Source organism: Rhinolophus hipposideros, assembly GCF_964194185.1.
Source record: "Rhinolophus hipposideros genome assembly, chromosome: 15".
NCBI classification, from domain to species: Eukaryota; Metazoa; Chordata; class Mammalia; order Chiroptera; family Rhinolophidae; genus Rhinolophus; species Rhinolophus hipposideros.
The window spans coordinates 45,667,706-45,680,064 of record NC_138061.1 but is presented as its reverse complement, the minus strand read 5'-3'; the positions used below and the strand labels follow the sequence as shown (position 1 = coordinate 45,680,064).

Below are 12,359 nucleotides of genomic sequence, written 5' to 3'. Positions count from 1 at the left end.
TATATTTATTAAATTTGTTATATTTATTATATATTATATTAGTTACATTAGTTGTATTATATTATGTTTATTATATTTATTATATTATATTATATTATATTATATTATATTATATTATATTATATTATATTATATTTATTATAGACGCTGTCTTATATTATAGTAAAATAAGACCGGGTCTTATATTAATTTTTGTTCCAAAAGATGCGTTAGAACTGATTAGCTAGGTCTTATTTTCGGGGAAACGGGGTAACTCTGGATACTTAATTCACTTTTCCTTACCTACCCTTGGAAATACCTATGAAAATATACAAGCTGATGAAAAGTTGGAAAAAAAAATTTGTCCAGCTTTAACTTGTCATTCCATTGGATGAATACTCTGAACTAGTGATTCTCAAGCAGGGTCCTCAGACTAGCAACATCAGCATCACCAGGGAAATGCAAATTATCAGATCCTACCTCAGTCTTATTAAATCAGATGCTCTGAGAGAGTGATAGCAATCTGTTTTGTTTTTCTTTTCTTTCTTTTTTTTTTTTTTTGCAAGTCCTCCAGGTATTTCTGATGCACACTGAAGTTGGAGAACCACTATAAATACAGTGGAGATGGAATGGATTGAGAAATGATAGAATGATTAGTGGATTAGACGTCTGAAATAGTATGGTTCAGTAGGAAGCAGGTAGATGTCTTTCACTCATCCCCTCTCTGGATCCTTTGTTCAGAGGTTTATAATCTGTGTGTATATCCAGAGAATCTCGTCACATAGGTCTAATGATGACTGAGATGACTGAAATAGTTTCTTATCTTCCTTGACATCCCCCAAATATAATCAGTATCTGTGGGGACAGAGCTACGAGTGCAGTTTCCAGGCTCTCGCCCTCACGTGGAAAGGTGCTCACTCAGGTGGTAAATGGCCATCAGCTGTGGCTAGTTGGCCATCAGCTGTAACCAGTGAGCCATTGGCCACTGATATAACTGCTGTGGCTACGCTAGGAGAAAAACGGGGGCTAGCAAGAAGATGGTGGCTGACCTAGCAAGAACAGGTTACAGTTAGCACAGTGAATGTCAGCTTTGGCAGACAGAAGTGGACAACAGGTTGCCAATAGTGTGGCTCTTGCTTCCTATGTCTCCAACCCAGCCACCAGCAAGACTATAATGTTATGACTCCCCTATGTATGCCTCCGTGGGTGTTTCTTTTTAACCTCACCATATCCTGTGTTCTTATATGGGGAGTGGGAGCTGAGACCCCGCATGACACCCTGCATGACAAGTGGTGCAGCAAGCAGGGTACGGTGCTGGCCAAAGCTCTCTGACGGGCAGTGGAGCAGTTTGTGTATATGAACACTCAGTCTCAGGAAGACCAGGAGGAGCAGGACCCCTATGGAGAGGTAGGAAGACATGGATGGTTCCCCAACCAGATTAGGCTGCAGAAAGCAAAGGTCGTTGTGGCCATGTGGGCTGGGAAGTGCTAGCTGAGGCCCTCACCCCCAAGTTGGGGAGAACTTGGAGCCCTCGTCCAGTGGAGAGGACAGACATTGTGGGGCCAATGCACAGCCCTGGTGAATGACTATGGACTATGGGGAATTGCCTTCCATCCCTAACTTAATGGACCACTTGACTGTTTGCTTGAGAATGGACCACCATGTAGTGGAACTGGCAGAATGTTTGCTTTTGTGTCTTGACCAGCCATCGTTGAGAATATGGGAGAGACCCAGAAAGAGTAGCAGTGCCCTGAGAAATCCTGGCTGTGTCCAAGAAGTCTGGTTGTGCCCAGAGAGAGTGGCAGTGCTCTGAGAGGACCTGGCAGTGCCCTGGAAGACTGGTGGTACCCTAAGAAGCCCAGGAAGTCTGGCTATGCCCAGAAGGACTGGTGGTGCCCTGAGAAACCCTGGCTGTGTCCAGAGAGCCTGGCTGTGTCCAGGATATTGCATTCACCTCCAGGCTCCTTGCACAGGGCCCCTCACAGAAGACGTTTGTAGATGTAGATTGTGAGGAAAGACCCTGTAGGGGTGGGGTGTGGGGACAGAGCTAGGAGTGCAGTTTTCAGATTCTCATCGTCACGTGGTAAGGTGCTCACTCAGGTAGTAAATGGCCATCAACTGTGATTGGATGGCCATCAGCTGTGGCTAGTTGGCCGTCAGCTGTAAACAGTGAGCCATTGGCCACTCATATAACTGCTGTGGCTATGCTAGCACAAAATGGGGAGTAACAAGAAGATGGTGGCTGAGCTAGCAAGTGCGGATTGCAGTGAGCATGGCGGATTGCAAATAGCAAGTGAGGTTGGTTGGAAGAGAGAAATGAATTGCAGGTTGCAGATAGTGTGGCTCCTGCTTCCTGTGTCTTCAACCCAGCCACCAGTGAGACTATAGTGGTATGACTCCCCTATTTGTGGCTCTGTGGGTGTTCCTTTTTGGCCTCACCCTATCCTGCCTTCTTATGTGGGGAGTGGGAGCTGGGACCCCACATGACACCCTGCATGATAGTATCTCTCCTTCTGTACCCATTCTGGAGACTGAAAATTCCAGGACATAACACTATCAGAGGTGAAATGGATTGGGACTTATGTTTAAGTCTTTAATCCATTTTGAGTTGATTTTTCTGTATGGTGTAGATAGGGTCCAATATCAATCATTTGCATGTGGTTAGTTAGTTTTGCCATCACAGTTCATTGAAGAGAATATTCTTCAATATTCAGTATTCTTGGTGTCTTCGTTGAATTTTGTTGACTCTGTATGCTTAGATTTATTTCTGGGCTCTCTATTCTATTCCATTAGTCCAGATGTCTGTTTGTATGCCAGTACGATACTGTTTTGATTATTATAGCTTTATACTATAATTTAAAATCAGGAAGTGTGATATCTCTAACTTCATTCTTCTTTCTCAAGATTACTTTGGCTATTCTGGGTCTTTGTTGTTTCATACTAATTTTATAATTGTGTTTTCTAGTTTTGAGAAAAATGCTGTTGGAATATTAATAGGGTTAACATTGAATCTGTAAATCACTTTGGGTAGTATGGACAGTTAACAACATTGATTCTTTCAATCCATAAATACGGGATATTTTTTCATTTATTTCTGTCTTCTTCAATTTCTTTCATTAGTGTTTTATAGTTTTCAGTGTAAAGATCTTTTATCTCCTTGGTTGAATTTATTCCTTAGTATTTTATTTCTTTTAGTACTGTCATTAAGAGAATTGTTTTCTTGATTTCTTTTTTGAACAGATCATTGTTGGTGCAAAGAAACACAACTGATTTTTGTATGTTGATTTTATATCCTGCAACTTTATTGAATTCTTTTTAATTTCTAACAGTTTTATTGTCCAGTCTATAGTTTTCTTTTGTGTTTTTTGTTTTTGTGTGTGTTTGTTTTATATATACAGTGTTTACCCCAAAATAAGACCCGGTCTTATATTAACATTTGCTCCAAAAGATGCATTAAGGCTTATGTTCAGGGGATGTCCTCCTGAAAAATCCTGCTAGGGCTTATTTTTTGGTTAGTTCTTATTTTCGGGGAAACAAAATAAGCTCATGCTATCTTCAAACAGAGACATGTTTACTTTTTCTTTCTGATTTGATGCCTTGTTTTTTTCTTTTTAGGGGGTGGTGAAGGGTCTGGTTGATCTTGCTAGTACTTCTAGTACTATATTGAATAAAAGTGGTCATAATAGGTATCCTTGCCACATACTAGATCTTAGAAGAAAAGTTAACAGTTTTCCCCATTGATTATGATGTTAGCTGTGGGCTTTTCATAAATGCCTTTATTGTGTTGAAGAAATTTTCTTTTATACCTAAGTTTTGATAAATTGTGTTTGAATTTGCATTGGTGTTAAGATGTTTTTAAAATTCTCTTTTAAATTCCTCTTTGACTCAGTGGTTATTCAAGAATGTATTATTTAGTTTCCATGTATTTTTGAAATTTTTCATTGTTTTTCCTGTTATTGATTTCTAGTTTTATTCTATTGTGGAAGGAAAAGATACTTGGTATGGTTTCATTCTTCTTCAATTTGTTAAAACATGTTTTGTGACCTAACATGCTCCTTTCTGGAGAATATATACTTGAGAAGACTGTGCAATCTTTTGCAGTTAAGTGAAAAGTTCTGTGTATGTTTGATAAATCCTAAACCCATGAAACTTCTAGGAGAAAACATAGAGAAAAAGCTCCTTGGCAATGATTTTTTTTTTTGGAATATAATACCAAAATCTCAGGCAACAAAAACAAAAATAAATGATTGTGACTACATCAAACTAAAAAAAAAGCTTCTGCCCAGCAAAGAAACAATCAATAAAATGAAGACAACCTAGGGATTGGGAGGAAATATTTTTAAACCGTGTATCCAATAGTAGGCTAAAATCCAAAATACATAAAGAACTTATACATCTCAATTGCAAAAAACAAAACCTAATTTAAAAATGGGCAAAGACCTAAATAGACATTTTTCCAAAAGAGACATGCAAGTGGCCAACAGATGTATGAAAAAGTATTCAAAGTACTAATCAGGGAAATGCAAGTCAAAATCACAATGAGATATTACCTCCCACCTCTTAGGATGTCTACCATAAAAAAGATAAAAGATGACAAGCATTGGTGAGAATGTGGAGAAAAAGGAGCCCCTGACTACTCTTGGTAGAAACAAAATTGGCACAGTCATTATGGAAAACAATTGAGGTTCCTGAAAAAACAAAGATAGAACTATTATATGATCCAGCAATCTCACTTCTAAGTATATACCCCAGAGACATGAAACCAGTGCCACAAAGAAATATCTGTTCTCTCATGTTCATTTCAGGATTATTTACTGTAGTCAAGATATGGGAACAAACTAAATATCTATCAACAGATGAGTGGATGAAAACATTGACATATACATGTGAACTTTATACACACACACACACACACACACACACGCTTTATATATATATATATATATATATATATATATATATATAATATATACAGAAACATACACACATATGTATGTGTATATGTATGTGTGTGTATGTGTGTACAAATATATACATATATTTGTACACACATACACATACAGACACACAACAGGCTATTACTTGATCTAAAAATAAGGAGATCCTGCCATTTCTGTAATATGGATGTCCCTGGAGGACATTATGCCAAGTGAAATAAGCCAGGCACGGAAAAAACACTTTCATGATCTCACTTATATGTGGAATATAAAAAGTCAAATATGTAGAAGCAGAGAGTAGACCGGTGGTTACTAGGACCCGGGAGGTGAGGGAAATGGGGAGGTGATGGCCAAAGGGTACAAAGTTGATGCTATGTAGTTATGTAGGATGAACAAGTTTATAAGTATAATGTACAGAATGATGGCTTTAGTTAATACTACTCCAATGAATGCTGAAAAGGTACTAAAGAATATAGATTTCACTTAGTCTCAACACAAACATAAAGTAGATAACTATGTAAAGAGATGGATGTGTTAACTAGCTTGACTGTAGTAATCACTTCACTATGTATATGTGTATCAAATCATGTTGTACACTTTAAATGTGTCCCATCCTGCATGACAGAGTTGTGGGGAGTGAGGAGGGCGGTGCAGGATTAAGGAAAAAACAGTAGTCATGAATAAAGTTTAAGTGCGGAGGCCAAGGGACCCCCAGTCTCAAGGACTGGAAGCCCTAAATTGGACCTCCCTTCAGCTTTTGTTAGTTCGGTGGGGAAGTATGGGAGATAAAGCTTGTCAATCTCAAGATCTGTGAATTCCATACATCATAATAGGAAACCAATTTAAGTCAATCACCGTTGCCTGCAGGCAGCTGGACCATAAGTCTCAACTTCCCCAAGGGACAAAACCTATATGCATATGAATAGATGAAAAGCACCTCATTGAATCACTTCCCTTGCAGGTTTTGGGAAGGAATGCAGCCACAGAGGCTGAGGCTTTTCTTAGCCTGAGGAAGGTGGGGGGCTGTGCCCACCTCTGTGAACCCCATGGGTTCTCCTGTTGGTCCCCATGCAACTTCGCGTGGCTTAAATAGTTCCTTCCGTGAGGAATCTTTCTCATCATTGACTGTCCAGCCATCTTTCTGGGACTAAACAGGGAGGCCTAAGGTGCAAACACAAAGGTTTAGCCAAGTCCCTGAAAGGATCCGTCTTACAGACTCTCCTTTCTTTGGGGACAGGTTCAAGGAAACAAACGGGTAAGCTGCTGCGTGGCGACAAAATGTATATAATTTTTTATTAAAAATAAAATAATTTTATAAAGGAAAGGATAGAAGAAAACACAAAACACATTATATAAAGTACATTGTAGAATAGTAAAACACAATTGCTATGGAGAAAAACATCAGGCTGCTTAAAATTATTCAGAAACAAATTACCTATTTAACTTAAAACATTAGGGTAACAGAAGAAGATACATCAGTTAAACTGGGTGTCATTGACAGGATCAAAAAGAGAATATCTGGTTGTACTTAGGTAAATAGTGATGGAAAATAGAGGGAGCATATGTACCTATTTGTATGAAACATGTTGGACTTGGGTAGAGACTCCCCCTCATTCAAATTGATGAAAACCAAAATAGGGTCTATGGAAACAGTTAATAACATAAGAAGGATTTGGTTTTTATAATTGCATTTTCTTAATATTGCAAAGGTAAATAATTATTTTAAGAACAGATTTTTGTTCCAGGAAGTATATCTTTTACTTTTTCAATAAAGAACCAGAAAGCACAAAATCACTGAAGAGATGAAAGATGATATAAAATGGTTATTTGCAGAGATACAGTCTGTGACCATAAGAAATCTGGGATAAGAGGGAAAATTAGAAAAATGAAAACATATGAAAATGATAAAAGTATTCATGAGAGGAAGTAAAAACAGAATCAGCAAAGCATGAAAGCCAATCAGTGACTTACAGAACTTAGAAAAACACACTAAGAATGCAGGTTAATCAAAGATATAAGAGATATATATGCAGGAGAGAAAACAAAGATATAACTGATAGATAGGTGACAATTCTTGGGAATCAAACCAAAGCAAACTGATCAAAAAACAATCAAAGTTATAATAAAAGAGCTATTTTCTGAACTAATATTAAATTTTGAATTTGTAAGCTTAGAAGGGTTCACTGTGTTTCATGAAAAGCTAATAAAAAAAGACCCATGTCTGGAAATGTACTGCTACATTTTAAAATTCCAATAATAAAGACACATTTTTCAGTATGGGGAAGTGAGGGATGTCACTTAAAAGGCACAAGTTTTAAGGTAGTATCAAATTCTGTTTGTGGTATAATAAATGTCAGAAGAAAATGGAGGCACTTCTATGGGGTCTTACAGGGAACAAAAAATTGCATTTCAATAATTATACATGTAGCCATGCTGTCATTTATATGTGAAGGAAGTCTTTAAAATGCAAGTATTTGAAAAAAATACATCACTGATGAATCATTTTTGAATAATCCTGCTTGAAAATATTCTCCAGCCAAATAAAAAATGAAGAACGTTTGACAACTAAGAAATGGAGAATTCAATAACGTATAAACACTGGTTTGGGCATGATTCCAGTTCAACATAAATAACTAATTCACAAGAGCTCTTTGCAAAGCTAACCACTGAATATATTGCAAATGTTAAAAATAATAATCCAAGTGAGTAAATGTATGATTATTTTGGTCATAAAATAATCACAATAAGCATCTATAATCCCTAAATACATTATTGTATATTGGGAATTAAGGTTATGTAGATACGAAAAGCATTGCATGGTTTTCATTTGGTAATTATAGAAAATGGTTTTCAAGGATGTGTTTGAAAACTTAGAAAGATTTAAAAGTTTTGTTTTTGTATCACGCAAGAAAATAAAAGCAAATAAAAGCTGTAGCTCTGTTCCAGTCTGCACTCTGGGTTCATTCATCTTTTATTTCTGTGATGCTGACTGAAATATCACCCCTTTGAGAAATAAATGTTCCTAAGGCAAAGAACGGAGCACAAAACACTCAGAGAGGAACATCTGCAATGCTTTTTAAAGCCCCTGCTTGGACCTGGCACATTTTCTCTTCTACCCACATCCTATTGCTGAAAGCAAGTCTCATGGCCAAACCTAGGTCTATGGAGTAAGGAGTTTACTTTTCCAGCGAACCATGGCAAGAACAGGGACAAAGGAAAAATTGTGAAGAAATAACAATTTCTGTCATTGAATGCGGGGGCAGCTGTCCAGATCTCTTGACTTTGCAAGCCATGAGTACCCTGAAGCAACCATAGCTAAGAAACCTACGGTTGGCATTGATCTCGGCACCACCTACTCTTTTGTGGGTGTCGTCCAGCATGGAAAAGTGGAAATAATTGCCAGTGATCAGGGAAATCAAATCATTCCAAGTTATGTTGCCTTTACTGATACCGAACAATTGATCAATGATGCTGCAAAGAATCAAGTTGCAATGAATTCCACCAACATGGTTTTAGATGCTAAATGCATGACTGGACACAGATTTGATCGTGGTGTTCTCCAGTCTGATATGAAGCATTGGTCCTTTGTGGTGGTGAATGACGGTGGCAGGCCCAAGGTCCAAGTATGCAAGGGAAAGACAGAAAGTTTTTATCCAGTGGAGATGTCATCTATGGTTTTGACAAAGATAAAGGAAATCACAGAAGCCCACTCCCTGGGAAAGACTGTTACCAATGCTATCATCACAGTACCTGCTTACTTTAGTGACTCTCACTGTCACAAGACAGCTTGGCTACCAAAGGTGCTGGAACTAGTGCTTGTCTCAGTGTGCTCAGAATTATCAGTGAGCCAACTGCTGCTGCTAGTGATTATGGCTTAGACCAAAAGGTTGAAGCTGAAAGAAATGTGCTGATCTTTGACTTGGGAGGTGGCACTTTTGATTTGGCAATTCTCACAATTGAAGATGGAATCTTTGAGGTCAAATCTATAGCTGGGGATACCCAGTTAGGTGGAGAAGACTGTGACAACTGATGGTCAACTATTTTATTGCAGAGTTCAAGCGCAAGCATAGACATCAGTGAGAAGAGGCTGTACGTTGCTTCTATACTGTTTGTGAACGTTCTAAGCATACTCTCTCTTCCACCACCCAGGCCAGTATTGAGATGGAGTCACTCTATGAAGGAATTGACTTTTATTCCTCTATCCCCCACGACTGATTTGAAGAACTGAGAGCTGAACTTTTCCGTGGCACCCTGGACCCTACAGAGAAAGCCCTTCAGGATGCCAAGCTCGACCAGACCCAGATCCATAATATTGTCCTGGTGGGTGATTCTACCCATTTCTCAAGATTCAAAAACTCCTACAGGACTTCTTCAATGGAAAAGAGTTGAATATAAACATCAACCCTGATGATATTGTTACTTATGGTACAACTATCCAGGCAGCCATCCTATTTGTAGACAGATCTGACAATGCTCAAGATTTGCGGCTATTGGATGTCACTCCTTTTCCCCTTGGCATTGAAACTGTTGGTGGAGTTGTGACTGTCATCATCGAGCGCAATACTACCATCCCTACTGAACAGATACTGACCTTCACTACCTACTGTGACCGCCAGCCTAGTGTGCTCATTCAGGTTTATGAAGATGAGCGGTCCAGGGCCAAGGATCGCAACCTGTTTGGCAAGTTTGAACTCCCAGGCACATCTCCTGCAGCTCGTGGTGTTCCTCAGATTGAAGTCACTTTTTATACCAATGCCAAATGGCATCCTCAGTGTTTCTGCTGTGGATAAGAGTACAGGAAAAGAGAACAAGATTACCATCACTAACGACAAAGGTCATCTGAGCAAGGAAAACATGGAGGGCATGGTCCAGGAAACTGAGAAGTATACCCCTGAAGAGGCGAAGTATCGGGACAAGGTGTCTTCCAAGAATTTACTTGAATCCTATGCATTCAACTTGAAAGCAACCGCTGAAGAAGGAAAACTTCAAGGCAAGATCTATGATGAGGACAAACAAAAGATTAATAAGTGCAGTGAAATCATCAATTGGCTTGATAAGAACTAGACTGCAGAGAAGGAAGAATTTGAACATCAGCAGAAAGAGCTGGAAAGTGTCTGCGACTCCATCGTTCCCAAGCTGTACCAGAGTGCAGGAGCCATGCCAGAAGGAATGCCTGGGGGCTTCCCTGGGGGTAGAGTTCCTCATTCTGGTGGTGTCTCCTCTGGGCCCACCACTGAAGAGGTTGATTAAGTCACCTTGAGCATGGATTTAGTACTCTTCCACACAAAATATGGAAGGACCCAAATTTCTAGCAAATTCTGCGGCAGTTTTGAAATTGAGCTGCTAACTGGGCATTCTTGGTACTTGAATATGGAATATGTGCACAGGGAAAGCAAATAATGATGAACTTAATAAGCACAGTATTATAAAGTGGAAAATGTGGTGTCCTTAATAAAACTGTATTTAATATTGGCACAAAAATATAATTTCTTTTTAATCTCCTCTCCAATTTAAAAATACATATAAAAATGATGGAAATAAAAACAAGAATTTATTTATTAGAAATGATACATCAAAATATATAAATCAAATATGAGCTAAACATAAAAAAATTAAAATTTTATAGATTAAAAGGGAATATATTAACAATAACTTTTTGTAAGAAAATACTATGTACAACTAAATCTTAGTGCATTTGAAGTTCTTAGAAGCAGTTTTCTGAGAAAGTATATATGCTAAAATTGAACCAAGTATTAATACATTCTAAATGTGTCATTAGTCATGAATAACATTAAAATGTCATTAAATATTTACATGCAAAAAAGAGGTTAGCCTCAAAGTTTTTAGACTTTTGAAACGACTGATTATTCCCATGCTATAGAATATGGAAAAAGTTATAAAAGCTACTGATTCATTTAAGTATCCAGACATAATTCTGATAGCAAAGTCTATCAAACGTATCACAAATGTGATAATTTTAGAAGATATTTCTTATGACTATAGATGTCAAAATCCTTTATAAAATACTAGAAAGTGAATCAAAAAACACTCTTGTAACTTTTGCCATTTTCTAGTCAGTCAGACATAAGAATAACTTAGTTTAACATTATATAATCAAGAAAATATTAATCTATTATATCAATGAGATAAAAGTAAATAAAAGTTATGAATATTTTGGTAGATGCCAAAAATGTTAATGAAATGGAACATCTATTTCTACTTTAAATGTGAAAAAAGAAAAAAAAATTTCCAGCAGCACTAACAAAAAAATACTTTTGGGAAGTATAGAAATAAAAAGCTATCTCCTTGATATGCTGAAAAATATCAACCTTACATTAGAAACAAAGTTTAAATTCTTATTAATCTTATTATTTTTTCTTCTTATTATTGTATATAGTTCTGAAAGTCTGGGCTTCTGTAAGAATAAAAACAGAATTATTGGAGAAAAAACAAATTATAATGTGAATTGCAGATGACAGATGGATAGGTAGACAGATACAAACATATATATATATATATATGTATATATATGTGAATTAACCAAAATATCTCTGAATTAGTAATACAATTCAATAATGTAAGAAGATTTTTAAAAAAAATCAATAGCTTTTCTAGGAATGACAGCAAATGTGTGGGAATATGTGATGAATAGTATAGAAGTTTATCAGAATTTGACAAAAGCAGGAAGAAAACATCTCAATATGGGAAATAAATCACAGTTAACTATATAAAAATTGTATATTTCTGTACATCAAACATGTCATAACTAAAATTAAAATATAATCACATCTGAAAAGTATTTGCAATGATATGACAAAATATAAGTTCATACTTTTTTGTTGTTTTGTTATGTTTTTCAAAAATTTATTTTCCAATTATTGTTGACATACAATGTTATATTAGTATCCGGTAAATTTCAAAAAGTAAGATAATTGTTTTATTATAGTTTATGTCATATGCAGTAAGTCATTGAAAGGAAAGAAAAGTAGACCAAAAAAAATCAGTAGCACCATAATGGAAAATGGATGTGAAAACTTTAAGAAAAAAAAAAAGAAAGAAAAAGCATTTTACAAAGCATTATACTATAGTTACAAATATAGGGAAATCTTAAAACAACCATGGTAAGCATTTATTTTCCTATCATTAGAAAATTATACATACACCTGAGTAAACTTTATATTATGTATATACCTGAGTGAAATTAACTGGCATTCTCCTGACTTATTAGATGGAGATCAATGTTTTAACACTTGGTGAATGCACTTTGACAATATGAATGAAGCAACTTAAAATTTATATATTCTTTGACTCAATACTTGTATTCCTCAGAAAATATTACCAAAGATGATTATCTTAATTTTAACCCCCGATGAGGAAAACAATATGGAAACAGTACAATTGAAACTTTTTAAAAAGAAACTACACACAGAGAGAAAGAAAAGA

At 36.5% G+C, this 12,359-nt stretch overlaps 1 protein-coding gene and 1 pseudogene across 5 annotated transcripts in view; both read left to right on the top strand.

Annotated features, from left to right (window-relative positions):
• The window catches only part of CTNNA3 (catenin alpha 3), a 1,458,437-nt gene that overhangs the window by 756,192 nt on the left and 689,886 nt on the right, over positions 1-12,359 (top strand). The gene's annotated exons all lie outside the window — the stretch shown is intronic.
• Positions 8,168-10,166, top strand: LOC308508201 (heat shock cognate 71 kDa protein-like; annotated as a pseudogene). Its single transcript has one exon. The product of its transcript is annotated as a heat shock cognate 71 kDa protein-like (transcript).